The sequence below is a fragment of the Cupressus sempervirens genome, chromosome 6 (genome assembly GCF_028749045.1).
Source record: "Cupressus sempervirens isolate cs-2001-9-10 chromosome 6, ASM2874904v1, whole genome shotgun sequence".
Classification (NCBI taxonomy): domain Eukaryota; kingdom Viridiplantae; phylum Streptophyta; class Pinopsida; order Cupressales; family Cupressaceae; genus Cupressus; species Cupressus sempervirens.
Window position 1 is genome coordinate 292,605,745 of NC_143123.1, and position 26,022 is coordinate 292,631,766.

The 26,022-nt window shown below is 35.1% G+C and overlaps 1 pseudogene across 1 annotated transcript in view; it reads left to right on the forward strand.

Moving 5' to 3' along the window:
- The window catches only part of LOC149552361 (6-phosphofructo-2-kinase/fructose-2,6-bisphosphatase-like), a 334,563-nt pseudogene extending 309,115 nt beyond the window's left edge, over positions 1 to 25,448 (forward strand). The window contains exons 18-22 of the transcript XR_016352907.1: positions 14,847 to 14,938; positions 24,663 to 24,731; positions 24,828 to 24,891; positions 25,004 to 25,069; positions 25,192 to 25,448. The product of XR_016352907.1 is annotated as a 6-phosphofructo-2-kinase/fructose-2,6-bisphosphatase-like (transcript). The remainder of the gene's footprint in view (positions 1 to 14,846; positions 14,939 to 24,662; positions 24,732 to 24,827; positions 24,892 to 25,003; positions 25,070 to 25,191) is intronic.
- The last annotated feature ends 574 nt before the right edge of the window (positions 25,449 to 26,022 follow it).

Below are 26,022 nucleotides of genomic sequence, written 5' to 3' on the forward strand. Positions count from 1 at the left end.
TAAATGACATATTTATTGTTAGTACATTTAGTAACTAAATTGTTTATTCATGAGACGTCGACCTGGGTAACATACTCTTTGGTTTGTGTAGGGCCAACCTAGGAAGAGTCATGTCCTTTCTTAGGACATGTCTCTTGGGTGCCTTATATGTATGAGATAGGAATGTGGATAAAGGACACACAAGTACAAAGAAGTTTGTTCCTTTAGCATTCTCTACCTCATTCGAATTAGTAGCAGAATACATATTATTGTAGAACTATTATCTCAGCAAGAAGGACTAATATTCCATCTGTAATTGATCATGACCATCTCCAACACTATAAAGGTTTTATATCAGTTTGATTTGGTGGCAGAATTTGCAAAAACTTTACAAACACAATTGGAGTTTTTTTAGCATGTACACTAGAAGAAGCGCAAAAGGTTGGCAATGAAAAAGTTGAATGATCTTGAGTTTTTTTACTACAACCATCACCTTTATTGCAAATAGATATTGGGCACCAAAACGTCACCTATAGTATTAGAGAAGGTTGATCTACAAGCAAGGTGGAATTCTAACATTGATGATCTTGTCTTCAGTGATGAAGACTTGGAGTGGGTGATCAGGTGGATTGAGAGGTTAAGATAGTAGCGGTAACAATGAAGGAGGCTAGAGCATGAGGAGACCTAGTGCAAGGCCCTAAGGCTAAGAGTGATGGATCCAACCCTCATGATGAGGATTGTGAGGACGAAGATGATGATGAGGAGGATGAGCATGTCATTCAGGTTCAACCTAAGACACAGGGAGAGAGGATGGCTCTAGAACTACCTCATCATGTCCTTTCAAACTGCCTGTATTGTGCGAGATTCTCCTTCATTGTGTTACAAGATTCAAGAATTGGCAGATTAATGGATTTTCAGATGATTGATTGATTAACAGAGGAACAAATGTGTTCCTTATAAAGAATTACAAGGACGTTGTTTCTAAAAGAAACAACATAGACTAAAGAGGAAATTAGAAACAAAATTGAAGACAAGTAGTTGACCATTATAGAAAGTATTTAACTAAAGAGATAATATCTTAATACCCTTCCTTAATGGTCAACGTACGGATGTTGGAACATTCTGGGATAACTAAGACCCTCCCTGGATCTACAAAATGCTGAAACCAAGAATCTTTGCTAGAAGAGTGCTATGACTCAAAATAGATTGCAATTACAAAACTTCGTTTTTGTGAAAAAAATGGTAAAACCCAGAATCTCACGCAACCTTGCGTGTTACAAACAACATGAAATGATTTTTAAGGAGAAAATCAACAAACCCAAAAAAAATAGAAACAGATTCAAAAGGCAAAAAATGCAGCTTCGCCTTGATCAAGAAGCTCGACAACTTGTGCTATTGGCTAGGAAGCATTTTGCCTTGCTTGGGCAGCCAAATGTTTCCAGCACTCAAACTTCATATGGCCAAACTTGTGACAATAATTACACTGTACAGTTTGCTTCGTAGAGCCATCTAGGGATTGAGCAGGAGGTTGATGCTGGAAAGGCTAAGAAGACTGATGGTTGTCGATGTTCTGTTGAAAGGATTTTGCAACAAATGCCTACTCTAAGGAGGTTGTAGAAGCACTGCTGCCAAACTGTTGTTTCCAACGATCCTGCTGAAGAAGTTTGGTGCATAATTCTGGAAACTTTAGATCAACATTGGTTGACATAATGTTGAGTGTTTCTGTGAAGTTCTCATAGGACAATGGTAGGCTTTTCAAAGTGATGACTACCATATCCTTTTCCTCCATTTTCCAACCGATAGCTTCGAGCTCATTGCGGATGTCCTTAATCTTTGTCAGATGCTCTTGCAAGGACATATGTTCATCCATCATAATGGAAAACAGTTGATTCTTCAAAAAGAATGCTCGACTCTTGTCAGGTGTTTTGTGCAACTCCTTAAGATATTTTCAGATTTCTGCAGCTGACTTGCCGGAAGGAATCTGCTGTAGTTGATCATTGATAACAAAGAGCTTAAGAAGCATAATAGCCTCTCGATTGCGATCATCAAACTTGTCTTGTTCTGCTTGGTCGAAGGTTGGACGAGTCTTTGTGCTTAGAACAAGTTCATCCAAACGACGATACTCGAAGATGGTTGACATGCACTGCTTCCAGTGGTTATAACTACAGCCATTGAATCTTAGACTACCCTCCAACATCAGATTAGACAAAGATGCCATTTTGAAGAATTCAGGTACAAACTTCAAGACTGAAATTCAACAAGCACGGATTTCAAGGCAAATTCCTAGCTAACACAAAAAAATCGATAGGTACCCAGAGGAACTGATACAAAACCCAAAAAGAATCTGAAGTCGTATTTCAAATCTGTAGGCTTGAAAATTGAGGCACGAAAAACAAGGCACCCAAAAAAATCTGATGAAGAGCCATTTGAGATCTCAAGAAACCCACCAAGAATATGTGATTAGAAAAAAAATTCCGAGCCAAAAAGTTAGGGTTTTCGAACAAAACCCTAGTCAGCAGCCATTGATGGAAAAAAGTTGCAAAAAAAAAGGGCAGAAACTGCAAAAAATGGGACTTTTGTTTTTAGAATAGGGACTGACGAACTGATATGGCACTAGAGATGAGGATTTTGACTCCAAAAAATGGTGTTACAAACACGCTTTTGTTGCAAATCAAAGTAACAAGAATCGGAGTCAGATCGGAATCGGCAAGGCCGAATCAAATCGTGAATCGGCCATGAATCCGAATCGAATCGGCCATGAATCGGAAAATTTAAAAAACCCTTGAAATTTAGTGAGTAACTTATTTCATAAACCCTTTATCGCTGATTCGATTCACCAATTCACAAAAAATCGTTTGGCTTGAATCGAATCGCCAAATCGCATGAATCGCATGAATCGCCGTGATTCTTGGAACTATGTTGCAAATACAAGCAAAAATGACTGCAAAAAATGGCTCACGATTTTCCAATAAAAAATGAGCAAGAGAAAAATGACGCAAGCAATAACAGACGCGAAATATTAGAGGTCGTTGAAGGGATGCAAAACATAACAGATGCAAGCAAGCTGAAGTTGTGTTTTTACAGATTCGAGCTTGAAAAGAAAGCGTGATTTGCAGATGGAATGAGCCCCTCGAGCAAAACTGAAACTAGGGCAAAAATTCGTGTCTTGGAGAGACGCGAATGCACAAAAAAAATTTGCCTTGAAACTTTGCTCATGATTTTTATCAATCAAATTTCTCAGAATGGAAACCCTTAGTCGAATTATAAAGAGAGTTGGAAGCAAATATGTATGTAAATAATTTCGAAAATAGAAGGCAGATAATTTCAACAAAGAAATTATAGTTACTTTCAAAAAAATTTAGATATTGGCTCTAATACCATGTTACAAGATTCAAGAATTGGCAGATTAATGGATTTTTGGATGATTGATTGATTAATAGAAGAACAAATGTGTTCCTTATAAAGAATTACAAGGACATTGTTTCTAAAGGAAACAACGTAAACTAAAGACGAAATTAGAAACCAAACAGAAGACAGGATAGGAAACATTCCTATCTAGACTGAAAGATGGACTACAGACAAGTAGTTGACCATTATGGAAAGTATTTAACTAAGGAGATAATATCTTAATACATTGTCGCCATCCGTACTATCATCATCACTCACTTTCTTTCTTTTGGATGTCTTATTGTCACTCTCAATATCCATGACTCAATTACACACCTCCTTGTAGGACAAAGGTACCACCTTCATATTTGCACGAATGATGTCAATCCTTCTATGAACCATCTCTTCTTCAAACTGTCGGTTGGCTAACTCTCTAGCTTACCAATGAGTTCTTTTAACCTATGATGGCAGACTTGGATTGTCTCATGTTTGCCTTGGTGAACATTATAGTTTTTTTCTACTAGCTCGTCATCACCGCGATGTGTTTTGATTTCTACTCAAATGCTTGTTTTAGATCATTCCAAGTTGTTATGTCTCCCATTGGAAGGTTGGTATACCAATCAATTGCTATACCTCATAAAGTGGCTGGAATGGATTTCAACCAATAGTCCTTGTCATTTTGACTACTCACCTCCCGTATGGTTACACGTCTCGCAATGGTGGGTCAAGTCGTTGGATTCATCCCCATAAAGTCTGGGAAGCTTTCGTTTGTTAGGGTTATTCATCATTTTTCTCCAGTGATTGACACCATATGCATCACTAGACTCAGGTGGGTTAGTTATTTTCTTTGCATCCTCGTACTTATCTTGTACGTTCAGGCACGCGTGAGCCATCTTCCCTTCCCCCTTCATTGTACACGCCTTAGTGGTACCTATGCTCCCTCCTCCCTTAGAGTTTCGAGTTTTTCCCCCCTACCCCCCATTCTTGGCTCTTCAGGTATGGCAAGGTTTCCAATGCTGTAAAGTAATTCTAAATAGGTTGGCTACCTTTCCTTCCACATCCCTTTCTTTGTTAGCAACTTCCCCCTAGCTTAAAAATGTATTTGTCCGCTCAGAGTCACTCTCGCAACAATTTGCATCAAACCCTTCTCATACCCAAGAGATGCTTAGGAGTTGCAATTCTCTTCCAATATCCTCCCACGCTTGTGTGTAGGTGGCACTCAATTGTCAGTGTTCATACAAGTGTCACTCCAATCAAGAGGATTGAGAAATCTTCCGACAAGTTGTTACACTTGCTATCGTCTCTCGATTTGTTCTTGAATCCGCAAAGTTCTTACCACAATTTCTACTTTCTCTAGTTCTATCTCTTTCCTCGTAAATCTTTTGACTTGAATTGGTAGAAGGGGCATTAATTATTGGATATTTCGAAAGTGGGGTGCCTACTTGTGTTGTGTGGTTCTTCATCCCTCCAACTCCTCTCCTCGTACTGTTGTGGGATTTGTTGTCTATGGTGTTCCCTCTCTCTTCATCACCTTGTTTTTCTATATCCAACAATGTGTGAGCCAACAATCTTGGAAGGCTACCCAAAAGATCATACACAACAACATTCATTGTGAGTTCAACACATATTGTGTTAGTTGGAACTAGTCTCTCTTGAGCATCTTGTTGACACATACTCATTGAACAACACATCCCATGCCTGAACTGAATTTTGTGTCAATTGATCTTCTCGGATTACTTCATTATTGTCCTCAAACACACTATCAGTTACTAGTATTTCTTGGTTGAAGGTACAACCCATTATGCTGCCATATTGCCTATTCTCACTTTTGTAGACCTCCAAATTTGAACTTAGGCAATAACACCACACTGTTAGATGCCTAACTCGCAATGGATTGTACAGTAAAACTCAAGAGGAACCATTCAATAGTATTAGACAGTATAAACTCTAAATGGAATAATATCAATAACCAAAGATCACATAGAAATCTTAGTTACTCGGGTTCGTTCTTTAGGCCCAAGAACCCTACCTGGGTTCAAACCAGTTCGAAATACTAGTCCAATTCGACCCAAGTTCAATCAAGCTTCGATTTTCCCTGGGCTGGTTCGAACCCGCAGTCCAAAATTCGAACCCGGGTGAATTTTGGCTGCCCATATCGAAATTGGGACTAATTTGGGTGAATTTTATATTTTTTGAGTTCGGGTTGCCCTAAAAAGTGAATGTAAGTAGTTTATTTTGGCTTCTAACATCATTTGTGGTGTGCAAATAAGTGATTTTGTGAGCAAATATGAAATATCTGAAATGGATAGTGAACTGATTCCTTCCTCAAAAAATATATTCAAAACTTTAAACATAGGCAGATGTATTACGAAACCACAACAGAAACTAGTAGATATCCTATAGATATTAAATCATTCTTTCTCAAAATAATATTCAGGATTCAAGCATATGAAAAATGCGTAAAAGCTAACAGTATAAAAACGGTAAACTCTCATAAAATTCTTCAAAAACATGTTACAACAGCAACACAATAACCAACATTCAAAATTCAATCTTAAACACAGTTTTATAGTCGGATTGGAACACTAAGAGAAGAACCTATAAGTGCATACGAGACACCTATTAAAACTATAAATACGATCATCATATCGGTCTGACTGTGCAGATTGCATAGACTTCATCTTTCATGTAATACCGTCTGAAGGCTTATTAACACATTGCACCTTGTCTAGGCATGGTCAGCGATTTATTGTGATGAGTATATGTTAGCATTAACCTTAACTAAATTTAGTTATGTTTGTTTGTTAAACTATATCTCCTTCTAGGCACTGATTATGAGAGAGCATTGTGGGTCGACCTAGATAGTGTCAAGTCCCTTTAAGGGGTATGCCCTTTGGTTATGGTATATGAGTAAGGTGTGGTTGTAGTTAAAGAGCACACAATAGAATATCAAGTCTGCTCCTTTAAGCAACTTTAACACAAATCGAATACTTGCTGAGACAGATATATTTCAGAATAATAATTAATATTGACATCTCAGTTCAAGGTTAGATAGAAGGAAGATGAGAACAACAACCATACAGAAAGGCGTTATCTCAGATTTGATTACTTAGAATTTTCAGAAACTTTACATGGTATCAGAGCTGTGGTATTCGAACCTAGGCTCTGCAAATTAAATAATCAGACTTAGTATATCTAGCATCATTCTCCTATCTTCAATGGCATACACAATTAGACCCGAGGATAGGTTTGATGGGAAAGAACACTTTGATGCTTGGAAATTCAGAATCATGATGATTCTTGAAGAAAATGATGTGAAACAATTTGTTGATAAAGCATTCAAGCTACCTGATATTGAACCTAATAAAACTATCTGGAGTAAAGGAAACAGGAAAGCCATGCAGATCATATTAGATGGAGTAAAAAATGAAATAGTACCCATGCTAACGAAACATCAAACATCATTTAATATGATGAATGCATATGAGGTTAATAATGCAACTAGAGTCCTCGCACTAAAAAGGCAACTAAATCATATATAGATAAAGAAGGGAGAATCAATGAATTTTTATTTCCTAAGAGTTGCCTGTTTAAGAGATAAGCTTGCAAGTATAGGAACCATAATTGACGACAAAGAATTAACACTGATGGTTATAGATGGATTACCAGATTCATGGAAGACATTCGCACAAGGAGTAAGTGCTAGAGACAATCTTCCTGACTTCAATAGACTTAAGGGAGATTGTCTTCAGGAAGAATCCAGAAAACTTAAGAAAGGGAGAAAGTTGAAAATTGAAGATGAAGAACTTCATGTTCTCAACACAAATTTCTATCAAGGTAAGAAGAAGCACTTCAAGAAGAAGAAGGGTAATAAAAAAGAATGAAAAACCTATGAAAGAACTATCCAAAATAAAATGCTTCAAATGCAAAAAGCTTGGACACTACAAATCTAATTGCCTTAAGAATTCTAAATAGCAAGTAAAATTTACAAACATTACTAGTAAAGAAGATAATTATGATCCTGAGAATCATGTACTGTATTTGGCACTATCAAATGAAGTCTCAAGTAAGGAATGGGTGATTGATAGTGGATCATCTCGACATATTATAGGATATAAACAAGCACTAGACTCTATATCAATAAAAGTTAATGGCGAAGTCACCATCGGTGATAATTCAACACATTTCGTCAGAGGAATTGGAAATTGCATCTTGAAACTAAAGTCAGGTAGTTCTCTTCATCTCAAAGGAGTACTCTATGTACCAGGAATAAAAAGGAATCTAATCTCGGTTACAACACTTGAAGATGATGGACATGATGTTGCATTCATGGACGGTAAAGTAATGACCTACGCTAAGAACTCTTCATTTAAGAAAGCAAAACTGATTGGTCAAAGAAAAGGGCACTTGTATGAATTAAATTCAAAACCTATTCGATCTATTCAAGCCTTAATTCATAAAGCTGCTGATATAAACGAAATATGGCACAAAAGGTTAAAACGTTTAAATTTCAAAACCTTATCAACTATGGAGAAGATGGTTACTGGTTTACCTAAATTGAATAAAGATCACTCAAGCATATGCAAAGGATGCGCTCTAGGTAAGAACACCAAAAGTCCATTTCGTGATAGCACTAAAAAAACTAACAATGTTTTGGAATTAATCCACTCAGATTTATGTGGATTTATGTCTGTTCCTTCTCTTTGAGGATTCTGGTACTATATAGTTTTTATAGATGACTTATCTAGAAAAACTTGGATTTACTTTTTTAAATGTAAAGAATCAGAAGAAATCCTTAAGAGATTTAAAGAATTTAAAACCTTAACTGAAAATTTATCAGGACATAAAACTAAAACTCTTAGGACTGATAATGGAGGGGAATATACCTCAGATTTGCTTAAAGAGTTTTGTAAAGAAATAGGAATTAAGAGGGAGTATACCGTTCCTTATAACCCACAAAAGAATGGGGTAGCAGAAAGGAAAAATAGGACAATTAGAAAAGCTGCAAGAGCTATGATATTTGATCAAAAATCTAAAATATTATCTTTGGGTAGAAGCCTCTTGTATTGTTGTCTATATTCAAAACAAAAGTCCTCACTCTTACCTTAGAGATAAAACTTCTGTAGAAGTCTTTACCAAGGTTAAACCTAATATAAGTCATCTTAGGATTTTTTGGTGCCCAATATATACACATGTTCCAAAAGAAAAGAGAACTAAGTTAGAATCTTCCAGGAGGAAAGGTATTTTTGTAGGGTATAGTGAAACATCTAAAGCATATAGGATTTTCATACTTGGTTAGAAAAATATTGAACTTAGTAGGGATGTAATTTTTGAAGAAGATTTAGCATTCAAAAGAACCCCAAGCTCTAGAGATCCCTCTCCCTTACCTAGTTTTGAAGGAAATACCGAATCTAAGTCTCAGAGGGAGAATATGAAAGAAATTGAAGATGAAACTCAAAATCTCAATCTTGAAGAAACTCAAAATTCTAAGAAAAGACCATTTTGGGCCATTAAGACAGTAGAGGAGGCACAAGGCTTTTTTGCACCATCTGAAACTTTTAGAGAAAGCAAAGACCCAAAAGACTTTCTAGTTATGCAGCAAACATGAATGATTTGTCTAAATTAGAACCAACTAATGTTTCAGATGTTATTAAACATATGACTTGGAAGGATGCCATAACGGAAGAATACCAATCCATTATGAAGAATGATGTTTGGGAAATTGTTCCCAGACCTAAAGGAAAATATGTTGTTTCTTCCAAGTAGATATTTAAAATCAAGCATGTTGCTGATAGTAGCATTGAAAAATATAAAGCCAGATTCGTAGCCAAGGAATTCTCTGAGAAAGAGGGGATTGATTATAAAGAAACCTTTACTCCTGTTGCCAGATACACTTTTGTAAGAGCAGTCCTAGCTATTGCAGCATCGAAGGGATGGAAAGTACACCAGATAGATGTAAAAACAACATTTTTGAATGGAAAGATTATAGAAGAGGTATATTTGGAGCAACCAGAAGGATTTGAAACTCATAACCCTAAAAATTTTGTTTACAAGCTCAAGAAAGCTCTCTATGGGCTTAAATAGGCTCCAAGGGCATGGTATGAAAGAATTGATAAGTATCTCACCAACTTAGGATTCTCCAAGAATGAAGCTGATCCAAATCTATATTGTAAAAGGGATAAAGATGATATGGTAATTTTGATACTATATGTTGATGATTTACTAATAAGAGGTGATGATCATCTCATAAATCAATGCAAGAAAGATCTAATCAAAGAATTTGACATGAAAGATTTAGAACTTCATTACTTCCTAGGACTGGAAGTATGGGAGAATTCTGACAACATCATACTCAATCAAGGAAAGTATACATTAGACATCTTGAAAAGATTTGGAATGTAGTAGCAGTAGAATCACCTTCCATAGATTCTACTCTTTACAGACAGATGATTGGTTCCCTTGTACTTGGTAAATACAAGACCTAATATTTGCTATGTTGTTAATGCATTAAGTCAATTAATGTGTGAGCCAAAGGAGATTCACCTAGTTGCAGTCAAACACATCATGAGATACTTGCAAGGCACTCTTAACCTTGGTCTCAAGTATGAGAAAATTGAATTGGACCTACATGGATACACAGACTCAGATTGGGCTGGAAGTGTTATTGACAGGAAAAGCACTTCAGGATGTTGTTTCAATTTAGGCTGAGCAATGATATCATGGAAATGCAGAAAACAGTCTTCAATAGCACAAAGTTCCATAGAAGCTGAATACATTGCAACAGCGATGGCCTCTCGGGAAGTAGTTTGGCTTAGAAAGTTACTTGTGGGATTATTTGGTCAAGCCATGAATCCTACGATTATTCATTGTGATAATCAGAGTTCAATCAAGCTTTCTGTGAATCCAGATTTTCATGATAGATCCAAAGATATTAGAATTCCTTACCATTATGTAAGAGAGATGGTAGACAGGAATACTATAAAATTAGAATACATTTGCACTGCAGATCAGACAGTAGATATTCTTAGCAAATCTCTCTCTCAAGTGAAGATAGATCACTTTAGGAAAAGACTTGGTATGGCTGAATTGTAATTCATTTGTATTCTTTAAATTATTAATAAAATAATTTTATTGTTGGGCTATTGACTGTTATGGGCTCCACCATTTGTATTCATTATTTTAGAGGTGACAATCACCGAGATAATGAACATTTGTATGAAAGACATTATGAGAGATGACGATCTCTTAGATAATGTGCTAAATAGTAGAGATCTACTGTCAGATCTAGATGAGTTCAAGATCACATTGTGATGTAGACATTGTTATGCCTATGAGCCACAATTTGGATAAAGGAAGAATTTTATTATTCTCCAGAGTTTATCTTGTGTTCTAGTAGATCTTAACTCATGATCATGTTGTGATATAGGAATGCTAGTACCTATGAGTCACAACTTGGATAAATGAAGAATTTAATTACTCTCCGAATGTTATCCTATATATTGTATTCATTGCAATACTGTTATCACTAGTATCAGTGATATGTCATATCACAGATATAGTAATATGACATAGTATCATGTGTTCAATGATACCATATGCTAAGAAGATTCAGATAGATATAGAGTATCATTCTATACTTATACATCGTAATTGATGATGCTAGATATGTTATCTCTCAGTATGATTATCAAGTTAAGAGGGAGTGTTAAAACTATAACTACAATCATCATATTGGTTTAATTGTGCAGATCGCATAGACTCCATCTTTCATGTAATACTGTTTGAAGGCTCATTAACACATTGTACCTTGTCTAGGCATGATCGGCGATTTATTGTAATGAGTATATGTTAGCATTAACCTTAACTAAATTTAGTTTTGTTTGTTTGTTAAACTATATCTCCTTCTAGGCACCGATTATGAGAGAGCATTGTGGGCCGACCTAGATAGGGTCATGTCCCTTTAAGGGGCATGCCCTTTGGTTATGGTATATGAGTAAGCTGTGGTTGTAGTTAAAGAGCACACAATAGAATATCAAGTTTGCTCCTTTAAGCAACTCTGCCACAAATCGAATACTTGCTAAGACAAATATATTTCAGAATAATAATTAATATTGACATCTCAGTTCAAGGTCAGATAGAAGGAAGATCAAAACAACCATACAGAAAGGCATTATCTCGGATCCGATTATTTAGAATTTGCAGAAACTTTACAACACCTGAAGTGACGTCTCCACGGACAATGGGTTTGCGTCCACTATCTGCTAGCACGAGGGGCTATGTCCTCACACTGGCTGAAAGCTGAAGCTTTCCAAATAACTCTCCCAAGAGAGAACTGAAATCTAAATCATAAATCAAGCATACCAAATGAAAGAGTCTCTTCTCCTTTTATCCTCACAGTTGTGACTCTTCGACTGCCCTCCTGGTTTTTCATCTTATCTCTCCTTGTCCTTTTTAGCCCACTTATAATATTAAATTGACCTTTTATATTTTGAGTCCATGCTCTCCAAGTCAATTTTAATACTATATATAATGTCTTTAACTTCTCTAATGTCCGAAAAAGGGGACATTACAAAATAGGTGATTGAGCAAAAGAAGTTTGTGCAAGGTGGAGTTTACATCATATGATTTTATGATACTCTATGCTTCTAGGCTTCATAAATATGTATATATATAATTTTTACACGTTTTTGTATGAACGAACCCAAAACACTTTCCAAAATTTTGCCGTACCGGAAAACTAGTGCTTCGAACCTGTACTTCGAACTAATAACTAAGATAGAAATACATAACCCAATAAAGGGAAGAATGACATATCTTTCATTGCATAATAACCTCCAAAATTCACCACCTTTACTTTGTTCTGGCCTGGATACGAATGGACTTGACAATTGGTTATGTTTGTCAACCAACGGTAACTAACATAATTTTGGAACAATTACTTAATGTAGTACCCAACGATGAACAAAAGTATTATAACCTAATTAATATTTAAAGGCAATTTTTTTGGTATTTTGAGGGAAGAAAAATATATACAAACTTGAAATGAAATTCCACAACTATGAAATGGAGATGGAAATTAATTGCTTTCAATTTATTATTAGCAATACATGTGAAAGGTTGTTCAACTTTTCATACCTAGAAAGCAACCAACTCTTTATTCAATGACTAAAATTGATGAAAACAACTGATAGAAACCCTCTGATTGAATAAGGACAACAAATATCTATATTCACATGCACTATTGTGATCACTATTCATGTGCACTATAGCAATCGCTATTTACAAACACTGTAGTGATCACTGTTCATGTGTACTGTAGCGGGTAGAGTAGCAGCCAAAAAATTTGTCAATGTATGCTAGTAATCTGTCATTAATGGTTGCAATAAAGAAGCTATAGGTGTGCACTTAATTAAGCTTCGATTTTCTATAAACCTCAGATGTATTTCCTTAATTTGAAGCATAAATAGAACCTTTGTATGAAGCTTCCCTATTTGCAAACTTTAATGAGTCTCTCACCACCTAGAGTGTAATAAAAATGAAGACTGCACAATGTCCAAAGCACGGGTACAGCTGATAACCCTGTTCTCAAGCTCAATTCTGAAATGCCAAATAGCATTGTAAAATATCTTTCAGTGAGGAGTTGGAATTGCATTTGAATAAACTCCACGTGAAAATCCATGACCCCCTTTTCTTTCTCATATTTGATTTTGTTTTCTTTAGTTGCTTTTATAGTTGACTCGGGAAAAATACTCAAATTAGACTCTCGTAACATTCAATGTAATATCTTATATCTAATGTAAATAACACTTTATCATAGCCGACTAAAATAATAACATTATATTATAATTGCAGTTTATAAATAATTATTAATAAAGAAATCACTTTATTAATAATTAAAATAACTCCACAAATAATCATTATTTCTCAATTCTGTCTGAACCTGGGAGCTAACCATTGTGTCCATTGTGCATCCAAATACCTTACTAAAAGTTGTAAGGGTCCTTCCCTATCAACTACTGACTTACTATAATTAGTAAAACCCTAAATATCTGATCAAATCAATGACACCAGGGTTGACACTACAACGGAGGCTTTCGAGGTGCCCTGCCAAATATAAAAATGTTGGATAAATGACTTATTATGAATAGTAAGTGTACCAAACCAAACCAAACAAAGAGCAATCCTGATTACTTATGTACCTCAGAAGGGAAAGAACCTTCTATTATGCCGATTGGGACCCTCTAATCAACAACCTTAGCATATGAGGGCCAATAATTGGCTAATCCAAACAGAAAACATGAAGAGCTGAAATTGGGGCATTACAGTAATGTTCCTGACCATCGCAAAGAATTCCCACATAACTATCTTCCAATCAGTAACCCACTATATATTCATTTTGAGAATCAATATCTAGTTGCAAGAAGCATGTGGCTGCTCTAAAGCACTGCTAAAGCATGTGCACAACTTTTGAACCATCCCAATCCAAACTACTCAAATTAGCTTTGGATCATTTCTTGATAGAGCAACTTTCAAATAGCCAAAGAGAATTCAAGTTCTGCTCAAATATATTTTGGCAGAAGCTTAGGTTCTTTAACTCTTGCCTCTCAAATTCTTTGGTGTTAATAGGCATTGTTAAGTTATAAATTACGTGGAAGTTTCATGCTGTAACAAATATAAACACCTGGCTTTAAAGTCATCAATAAAAAATATTCTGATACAAAATAGATCTCAAAATGACAGCTCAAAAAATTGTTGAAAATCAAGAATCTTTGTAAAACTTCGTTTGATGGAGGCAATTTGTGGATGCATGATTGAACTATTGTATCTCTTTTCATTTTTTAATTTCAACCATGATTTCCTTAAATATGCAATTCGGCTGACTCAAATGATAAATGTATCCAGTTGCAACATCCACCATACCCTTCCTAATCCCATAAAGTCTCAACATTACCTTAGATAGAGAAAATATATGGCTATTCAACAACCTTAATAACACACATCCTTAAATGCAGAGGCATTTAATGCTATATATTAACATTGCACATGTACAAAGAGGGGACAATATTCATGTAAAATTACTTTTTGGCTAATATATTTCTCTGTTTCAAGCAGTCATGGATGGTTGAATGACTTGCAATTATCCTGTACAATTACATTAAATGTACTAGAATACTGAATATAAAGTCATGACTTTTATGTTTTCATTAAATGCATTTACATCCTCTATCCAAGAGATATATATTTGTGTCTCCCCTGTGATTGTCATCAATGAATGTATATTTGCTTCACTTATTATTTGTTATTCACAATATTGAAATATATTCATGTAGATGTAAATTAAATTAGAATTTAAAATAAACCTATCTTTAATGTCATACTGATTTTAATGTGAATGATGACAAGCTTGTCTGATTGTTAGCACTAATAGTTTAATATCTTGAAGTATAAATATTTTCTCAGATAGTTATTCTATGGCACAGATACAATGGCGTGCTTTGGATGAGATAAATGCAGGAGTCTGTGATGGAATGACTTACGAAGGAATAAAAAAGAACACACCAGAAGAATATGAGTATGAATTACTTGGGTTGCCACTTAATTTTTTCCTAAATAGTAGTGTCAGCAATATCCTTTTAAATAGTTGCCGCGGTTATAGCTAAATCAAACATCAATTTCTTAAATAAATCAACAATTAGCATTTTTGTCAAACATTCAACAATTATCCTCTACCGTACAGACCCAAGGTTGATTTCAACTGCTTTGTTGTTCAAGTTAAATGATTCTTGTGTTTTTTGGATATATGAGTTTTTGACTTTCTAAGAGTATATCAAATGCTGGTAATTATCAATGAAACTCACAACTAGAAATTTAAAACTGAACCAACTAGCAATTCTGTGATAGACAATTTATTGCTTCAGCAAGTGTGATAATTACAATTTATAATTGAAGAACCTGATATCTCCAAATATGATTGCAACAAGATGAAATGCCAAGGTTTTGAATAGCTTGAGAGCAGATGGCACTCCTCCAACCTTGCATGTCTTCCTTAGTAGTTTCCCAATCAGTTAGCAGACCCAAATTTCTCCACGCAGCCCTCCCAAGTTTGACCTGCACCTACAACTGATAGTCACACCCAGACTGCCACATAAGCCCAAGTTAGCGTCCAATGTATGAGGGATCTGGTGCATAGATAATGCTGCTGTTAGCTGATGAAAATGTCAATTAAAGCAACTGCATATGCAAGACTCAACCACCCAGATATGGCGTGAATTGAGATCCAAACCCCCACTGGTATGCACACAGAATATTAATGCCAGGTAGGGAATTTCAAGCACTAAAGCAGATCATGTAATCACTATAAAATCAGAAACTAACTGCATCAAGTAGAATTATTGTTGGGTGGATATTTTGCAACCGACAGTTTTGGGTAAAAATCCAGTCGCAAAATAGGATGACCAGCCACAGCGTGTGACACAGAGTCTCTCCTACCTTAAAGGGAAGGCTCTCCATTCTCACCGTTCCTTGGATCAACTCAAGGTAAGCAAGAAGTCGAGAGATTTCATAAATAGGGTGTTACTAATATCCTTTCTTCTTAACTTTCAAGAAAGGATCCACTTACTCGTATAGCGAATAATGGGCAAGGTAAATCTCTAACTACACTTCTATCAAGAGCTAGAAACAATGATACTGATAAACTTTTACTAACTCAAAGGCTAGCTGAAAATGTACCGGTTTGGCTCTAAGTCCAGTCGTACTTCTATATGGAAAAAAACTTTACAATTAGGGCACAAAGACTCCTAAAAGTAAGAACACTACTATTTTGCAAATTAAGAAGAAAATATAAGTTACAAACAAAGCTTCTAGCTATACACTTTCACAATTGCTCATAGTCAAAGCTCTAGTTTCAATTGTTTCTTAACTCTTTTCAATTCAATTCACTAGAACAATTACCAATAACACAAGACAATATGAATCAAAGACAAAGCTTACAATTCACTCAAATAACAATCTCACTTAATCAAAGTTAAGTCTCAAATGCTTCTTTGTATTCACTTTCTCTCAAAATAGTGCTTACACAAACAAAGTTATGCTAGCACAATTTCTTCAGAGTTCTCTTGCAGAAAAAATAATGATGATTTTACAATGAGGAGACACTCCTTTATATAGGCAAAGAAGTTGAGAAAAAGGGGGAGAAAAAAATGGGAGCAACTCAACCAACTTTGACCAAGTCTAACTACAGAAACTAAAAGGTTACATGTAACTCGCATTACATCTTTTGTATACATGCAATTCGCATTATATGCAATTACACTTTTTCATGTAATGCATTCTAAACAACTATGAAATAGAAACTATACAACAATCTTAAAGATTGCTTCTTAATGCCTTGAATTTCACAATGACGTTACACACTGTGGGAAGATCAGCAATCTCCATAGTCTTTGATATGGGTTCAATTCTCACTGCATTTTCATATGCTGATTGAACAACTCTGGAATTTTCTGTTGTATTATCTAACAAGTGTTTTTTCAAGGATTTGTACAAAACAAACTTGTTCATTGTGTGCGAACCAAAATCTTTGGAATCTACATCAGCATTGATCTTGATTGTATATTCTAAATTCACTCTCTCTGCTGCCAAAAGATTACCAAGATTATCAGTAACATGGCATCCCAATTGCTCCAAATCACAAGTAAGGCTTGTTTCAACTACTTGACAATTTTCAAGAGCCACTTGCAATTTTGTGATCAACTTTCTTAAGGTCTCTTCCTTGTAACCAATGGGTCCTTGAAATCAAAAGAACATTTCACATGACGGAAGAACGTCACATGAGACCATAGCATTCAGATCAAATTTTATCATTTCATCCCAATCCTCAAGGATTTCCTTCAGGTTATCTGCTTCTCAAGTCAAAGAAGAAATTAAGCTTAGTTCTATTTTGTTCATCTCTTTGACACGCCTTAGAACTGCAAGTGTTTCTGTGATAGCTCAAACTCCTTCAACAATGATTTCTTGTATCCAAGACTTAGTTGCTTCAATCAACCTTCTCTCTTTAGATGTTTGTGATGTAATAATAACATTCTGAGAAGATTGCTTCTGGATGACTTCATTCAAACGAGATATCTCCTGTTTCAATTGATTCTTCTTTTCCCAAAGCTCATGATTGTTTTTTGATACATTTGTCAATGCATCTTGAGCATCTTGTAAAAAACTCAAACAAGATTGCTTTCCAACTTCAACCTTAGTAAACTTGTAGTCAGAATGGGTAAGCTCTTCAACAGGTTTATCTACCAAGGGCTCAACAACCTCAACATATTTGGTTTTGTCGGAATCAACCAAAATTCTGGAAACAATCTTATCTTTCAAAGATTTAGATTTAGTCTTCTTCACAAGAAGATCGTCAGGAGGAACAACCACCTTCCTTCTCTTTTTTGGTATTCTACTCAACCATGCAAGCAGGCTGAAACTTTCATCTGTAGAAGCAGGCACAGTGGAGACCATTGGCATTGATCCAGACTATATATCTGTAGTGATTGAGCATGATTCTGTCTGTACTGTTGTAGGCATAGGAATATGTTGTGAAGATTCTGTCATGAAAAGTTCAAACCCTGTCAAAGATGTATCAAGTTGGGAAACTTGACCACTAGTAAGAGTTGAAAAATCTTCAAACACATTTTCTAAGTGTTCATATTGATCATGTGCAGGAACACAAGGAGCAGCAGATGAAATCAAAAGAGCCATAGTGTTAACTTCCGAGACTAGAATGGATTGAGTGAAAACAGTAGAAAATGAATCTACATCATCATCAACCTCATGCAAAAAGGGCTCTTCATGTGGAGAAGACGTGCAGGCTCGTGCAGGCTTTGGAGGAGATGTGATCCTAATTTCTCCTTCTTCATCTGAATCTTCTTTCTCGGATTCTGTTTCCAATTCTTCTTCTGATTCTGTCACTGATTCTTGAATTGGTTCAGGAACTTGAGATGATTTAGTTCATTTTCCGCCCTTTAATTTGAATTTGAGAGTACTCTTGATATTTGAAGATGAAGCACCATCTTTCCTTGTAATTTCTAATTGTGACTTCTTGCCAAGAGGACCAAAACTTCCACAGTCCAGACCCATTTTAGGATTTACTCTTTTTAGACCTTTACTTTTCAACCACTTGTTAGTGTTTGCTAAGATGGATTGAAACCTGTCCATAATAGATGTACCTTCCTTTTGTTGCCATTGAATAGGAAAAGGGCACATTTTATTAAAACTGGTTTGATGAAATTCCAAATCAAGGATGTTGCCATCATCTTCAACTTGGAAATCTGGAGGGATTTCCAACATATTAAGATTGATTATTTGTTACAAGGTTAACCAGCAATAATCCATCTTCATAATATCAAGTTCTGTTCTCATGTCAATCCAAATATCTTCAATGTGATGAACATGAGTATAGGCCCTTTTTATCTGAGAGTTCATCTCTCGATAATCAAAATCAATTCTAGCCTTGAACTTTTTCAATGTAATCAATTGCAACTCTGCTTCCATATTCTTTGCTTTAGGCACAGAAACAATTGAATAATTGCCAATAGATAAAGGCTTAGCTGAGGTGATGCCAAATCCAAGCCTATGTAACGCATGCTGATCACTCTACACGTCCATGAGTTGTCTTGCTAACTCCATTAGAATGATTCGATCTGTAGCATACCTAGGTAAGGTATACAGCTCTCATTTGAAATATCCAACTCTTAAATATGTGAAAGTGGAAAATTGAAGAAAAATGCAGCCGTACTGGTTTACCTTTTCTCATGCTGCATCAGACACTTTTTTGATACACAATTTTTTGTCGAACAGACACCTGTAATGTCCAAAGAAGGCATCTTGGACTCTTCTGTAATGGTATTTACTATTAGCCAAAGTGATTTGGTCATAGTATTCCCAAACAAGTACTTGAAGACGACCACCTTTGGTGGAAAGACCTGAAAAATACCCCATGGCAGTAGCAATGTAAACTAGATAAGAATTCATGTAAAAAGGTAATGATGTTCCTACATTGCATATCTTCTGACAGAGCGCAGTACTGATAAGCTCTCCCCAAAAGATGCGTTCTTTGTTTTCTATAATTTGAAACATAAATTTGTACATCCATGGTTCAAAATTAGAAGAATCCTTAAGACAATAGATTCTGCTAAGAAGGATGATGAGCTCCTTGTATTCTTGTTTAAAATTTGACTGATGAAGAGTCTTTGGCCATATGGAAAAATTGTTTCTCTTCTTGTCTAACTAGTAAAGGTTGACATACTTTTGATAACTATCCTTTTGCTCATTCCAACAAGCCAATGATGATCCTTTAGTCAAATCAGCACATTTTGATTTATGAGGAACTCTGAAGATTTGTTCAATAACTTCAGGATCAAAGCTAATGATAATCTTGCCGTCAACGTCTTTGATATTCCTTGTCTTAGGAGTGAACCGCTGAGCGCATCCATAAACAAAATCAGGTTCTATGGCTGCCATGGGAAATGTAGAAACCAAATGGATGTTGCTTCTTTTAATACGTTTCATCTCACGAGTAGCTGGAGCTTCAATCCTTTGTAGAAAATCAGCCACGTCTACATGACCAATCTTCGTGTCCAACCCATTATCAAGAACAGATGTAACTAAAAAAGGAATTGCATGAGCCAATTCTTTGTCATATTGGTATTTCATCTTGCCTTTGGATTTAGATGGCGAGGACATTTCTTGTGCTTGTACTGCAACACAAAAATCTCAAAACACAAATACATCATCAAAAGGAATCTCCATGCAAGTGAATTCCGGAGCAGCAATGAAGATTCAAAAAGGAGTGACTTTTGAAGAGAGAGCATATGCGTATGTAATGGAATGAAAAGTGAAATAGAATGAACAGAATGTGGAATGAGATTATATGAAAATATGAATATGGAAAATGGAATGAAAAGGAATGGAATGAAAATGTGCAAAGGTGAAATGCATGGGAATGCATGCAAAGTGAAAGTTTCTGATCAATTTCAAAAGTGACTTAAAGTTTTCAAGGCTTTATTGTATGGAACATGCATATATGTAAATGCAAATATGTAACGGAAAGTGGAAAGTGAAATGAGATGTGAGTGCGAATGAAAGGTACACTTTAAGTGTATATGCAGGTGGAGGGTAATATGTAAAATATGTTATGAGGTGGAAACATGTACTTATTCATGCAAGCGTGAATGCGTATGTGAAGATGGAAATGAAAAATGGAGGTGAGATAATGAGTTATATAGTCACTTTTGGAGGAAGGAATAAGTCAAAGTACATGGAAAGTAAAAATGACATCCTTTTGTCTTTTCAAAATATGACTTTTGATCAAAATTGGACCTTTTGGATGCAATTACACGTAAGGCATTTCGTGTAATCGTGTCGTGTGAATGGAAGCGAAAAATGAGATGGATGAAAATGGAAACGGAAAATGGGATTACATGCATCTGCGGATGGTGAATGAAGTGAAAAACATGTAATCGCATTTGTCGGATGAGATGTGAGATGTAATGACATGGAAATGGAATGTGAAAAATGATAATGCTTTCGCATGTAATGAAGAAAAAACAAGTTTTTGGGAAAAAATTTGCAATTTCTCCAAATGGAGAAAAACCAAAAAACAAGCACACAAAACCAAAACAAAAGAAAAAAACATACCTTTGAAAACAACTCAAAACATGCCAAAATGCAATGCACTCCAAAGATGAAATTCGAATTTGGAACTTGGGGAAGAACCAAAAATATCAAAATGAAGGAGAAGTTCATTTTTGAAGGAAAAATGCACATTCTAAGGAAAAGATTTTTACAAATGGCATCCACTCAACAATTTCATGCATAAAATCAGCAAAGATAAGCATGAGTTAAAATGCAAGAAAGAAGAGGTCCACTTACATGAAGAATAAGTGCCAAAAATGAAAGAAAATATGCTTTTTGTTTGAAATCTTTTTCAAAAATGGTGAGAACTTTTCCAATCTTCAAAATTCGAATGAAGGGCAGCAAACAAGGAGATTATTGTGCAAGATGCCAAAACATGCCCTAGATTGTCTCCTTTTTGCAATGTTTTGAAGATTTCAATCCCTTAAGACATTTTTGCAAAACGTGTTCTTCCAAACAAAAAACGTGATTCTCCAATCAAGTCTATTTGGTGTTTAAACACCAAAATGATGATCACAATGCAATGTAATCAGCTAATGAGGTAAAAGCAATTTGATTCCAAGAAAAAACGTGATCCAACTTTGAAGATTTATGGAGTTTTATGCAAACTCGTGCCCTAGATTGGAAGATTTGAACACATTTTTGGGCTCAATAAACTGATTTTTAATGGGGGCAAAATGATCATCACTCCAAAACGCCTTGAATGCAAGTGATTTCATCCAAATCCATGGAGAAAATCTCTAGTTATGATCAAAATCAAAGGTTTTTGAAGCAAGAACATATTTTCTTCACAAAATAGGACATTTTCATGTTCATTACATATTTTAAAACATGTTGGAAGGCAAAATCAGACCTTTTAGAGTCCATTGCATGTTTTAAAATATGTTTTCATGCATAATCTCACTTTTTGAAGCTCATTGCATATTTTAAAATGTGGAAGACTCCAAAATCGGACCTTTTGGAGTCACTTACATGTTTTAAAAACATGTCTCACCTTTTTGATGCACAGGCACAAAAACTCAACTTTTCATGTCATTGCATTAAAAAGGTCCACTTTTACAAGCTTTTGATGTAATGGCATGAAAAATGTCCTCAAAGTGAGTTTTTATATGCAATAACATGAAATGTTTCCACTTTTCATAGTTTTTTACATGCATATGCATATAAGAAGTCCACTTTAAAGCTTTTAAGTTATGCATTTCACTTATTTTTATAAAAATGTCATCAATATGGGGTTAAAAATAACATTTATGCATCATATTAATCAATATAATTCATAAACATTAAGTTAAAGTGACATTTATATAAGTATTTGATTTAAAAATCAAAAATTTAAAAAGTAAGTATATAGTTCTATAGTCACTTTAAGTTATAAATTTAAATGAGTAACTTCAAAACATAACAAAAAGTGAGCAAATGTTATATTTTTGAAAAAGTGAATGTCAAAATGAAAATATAACATCATTATTTTAATTTGTGCTGTTGCACCTAAAATGTCCACTTTTGAGGCACTAAAATGACGATATCTCTTGACTGACAACTCCAATCGACCTCTAGGTTAGATCGAATCGAAGGGGAAAATGAAAGGCATGACATAAGCAAATCCAAAAGACCAAAAACAAGCAAACACAAACTCAAAAGCAAAGAACGGACTATGAAAGCTTCAAAAATCAAGCAAAGGCTCGACAAAAAGCAAAACAAAAACAACCTGACGAAGGCCTTCAGAAAAACAATTTGATATTCGAATTGAAATAGGCCAATCGATCAACATTAAGCAATTGAATATCAAATTCAAGCTTAGAGAAATGCGAAACTAGCTTGGAAAAGTTTCGTGTTGTTACCAGCATTTTGTGGTGACAAAATGCAGGACAACAATTATCACAAACGCTCAAATATCATGCAAGTTGAATCTCCTCAATGAGCAATGGTAATATAATCAGATTTCAACCTATGTTGTCTCCTAGCAACAGGATAAACAGCAGGAAGACATCCAATAATTTCATACTTGTAATGCTCTAAATTTGACTTGCTACAATTCTCAACACAAACTTCTTCCAAAGCAACAGACGCACAAAAATGGAAGACTAAAATAACTTTCAGTAATCCACTATACCTCAGCAGTAGGAACAAACCAATTAGCTTCAAACCCTTATACTATAGCAAGGGCATTAAAAAATAGAACCTCAAAAATGTCACCAAGACAACAAAAGCAAATAAAATAATCAAATAATCGAATGTCTTTTCCTTTACTATAAGCTCATATTTATAATCCTTGTTGACAAAAGCTTCCTAAAAGAACTCAACTTCATAACTGTGAAAGTTTCCCAAAAGAACTCAGTTGTTGAAACTTTCCAACACAACTCTTGTGGTAACATTTAATATTTGGCTTAGGCATATAATTAATTAAATAAATGGCTCCTTCCGATGATGACTCACCCCTTAAGTGAAATTATAAAGTTATAACTTTATAATAAGCCATTTAATGATTTCATAATTATTTGGCCACTAAAAATATAATAACTCCCAAAATACTCCTCATTTAAATATGTCGTCTGAAATAGGATTCACCCCTATTATTTCTCCACGTGACCAATTGCACTTTCCAAAAATAGAAAGGGTTCATCTCAATCAACACCCGACTTACCACAAATAATAAGTACACAAAACTAAGCCCAAATGAAGTCCAATCTGAGCCAAATGAATACCAACATGTAGTTACTGAATTGTGGAGAAGGCAAGACCCTCCTAAGCCAAGCCACTGCCTTAGAAGACCCTCTATCCACGATAATTAGCCTACGAGGATCACAATAATAGGCTAATCTCTCAAACTCTGATGCTACAAAAAATGGGGACATTACATGCAGTTTTTTAGTGCTTTCCTTTTGCCAAACTAGCTATTTTCTTTAACAACAAGTTACTTGCAAAGTTTTCCTGTTATTATTGTGTATTCTTAATCAATACATTTCCTACTTGGTGTGCTTGTGATGATTATACCTTCGACCATATAAAATTGGAAGATCATGCAGGCAAATTAAGCCTTGATAATTAGAGGGCCACATGTAGACCCAAAAACACAAATAGGTTTAAAATTTGAGGACGGAATTTATTATGTAGAAGATGCTTCTATAACACAAACTAGAGATATTCTAAACTGGGCTAATAAAACAAATATGTACACTTGAACAGATGAAAGACATCTTTGGTGAATAATAAATTAAACAAATGCTGTTTGTGTTGTTTTCAATTTTGCATTAATTCAAATATGTGATAAACCACTGATATTTTATATACCCTTTTAGCATACAGTACCACCTCACTGCTCTATTTATCAAAGGGATGGTGTGTCTTTGGGGGGCAAGGGACTTTATGGAGACTTTTTATTGTTTATACATTTGGTCATTTCCAATATGTGATACTATGTCTTAGTTATTTAGAGTGCATTACTGCAATTGTGACAACTATCTTGTGGCAGCATAATCATTTTACTGTATTTCTACCTATTGACAATTAACCTACATATGAAAAAGTTGTTGTTTCTGAGTCCATCTGAAACTTTGCTGATAGTCGGTGATGTACACTTTTTAGCTTATTGCAACTGAATGTTAAGATCCTCAATGCAGTGCTCGAAAAGCTGACAAACTGAGGTATCGTTATCCTCGTGGAGAATCCTACCTTGATGTCATCCAGAGGTAATTCTGATTTCGTTTTATTTTGATGTTGGTGGATCAGAACAAGGACTTTGTCATTAATCAAGAGTTTCATATTTAAAACCTTAAATAATGCAGATTGGAACCTGTCATTATTGAGCTGGAGAGACAGCATGCTCCTGTTGTGGTGATTGCCCATCAGGTGGGAACACTAGCAAACAATGCAATTATACATGCATTATTTGAACCGTTTGACCTTTATGTATTTATTTACATGACAAATCTGTAAGACTTGGAGCTTTTTTGATGTCTAGGCTGTTCTGCGGGCCTTGTATGCATATTTTGCTGATAAGCCCTTGAAAGAAGTTCCACACATTGAGGTATCATATCACAATTAGTAGCTACTTGGAGATTATAGAGTCTGATGCATTCAATGTCCAATAGTAAATGAAACAGTTAATGTTGGGTTTCTCACTTTTACAAGATCATATCATGTTGCCAGGTACCCCTACACTCAATGATAGAGATCCAAATGGAGGTAACTGGCGTCCATGAGAAGATATACAAACTCGTGAATTGATATTTAGAAGAAAATAATCAATGTATTTCTTATTGTAGCTGACATATGCTTGCCTCAGAAGATTGCGTATCTTGTAGTATACTGCTCATCCTTACACCAGTAGAACATGTTTTAAGTGCTGAAAGAAACAAGTTCTGATTGCTTGTCACCATCAATAAAATCCTGTAGTTGTTTGATTATTTTCAATTATTTACTCTTTACTGTTGTAGCATATAATAATTGTCACTTTATGTAATAATGAAAGGTAAAGTGGGTTTATTGTCGTATATACATAGTTTCCCTCTCAATTTGGTCAGGTCCATGATTTGGTGTTAGTTTCAAACTGTTACTGATGTATAAATTGTGGTTTTCATTATGTTTTTGAGTTGTAACATTTCAAACAACATATATGATGTATGCTTCCATTTTTAGGATTTGTTAAAGATTTTGTTTATATATTATTTTATTAATCTAAAGCTTTTTTATAGTGTGCCAAGGAAGCAGCTCCCATAATATAAAGATCCAATAACTATTAAATGTATGCCCTTCGCACTAGGGTGCAACAAAAAAGCAGCAAACAGCTATGCTGTCAAAAGTTCCTACCCAAATAACACAAAATTACAGCGTACTGTTAATTTGTTGTGCTCTTAAGAAACTCCTGCACATAGAAATTTTCACTGTCCTCTATTTCCCCCTTCTACGGAGGACCTGAACAACATTGGATTCTTTCCTAAGGAAGCTTTTTCCTCTTAACCCTGTCCATCCATGCTTAAA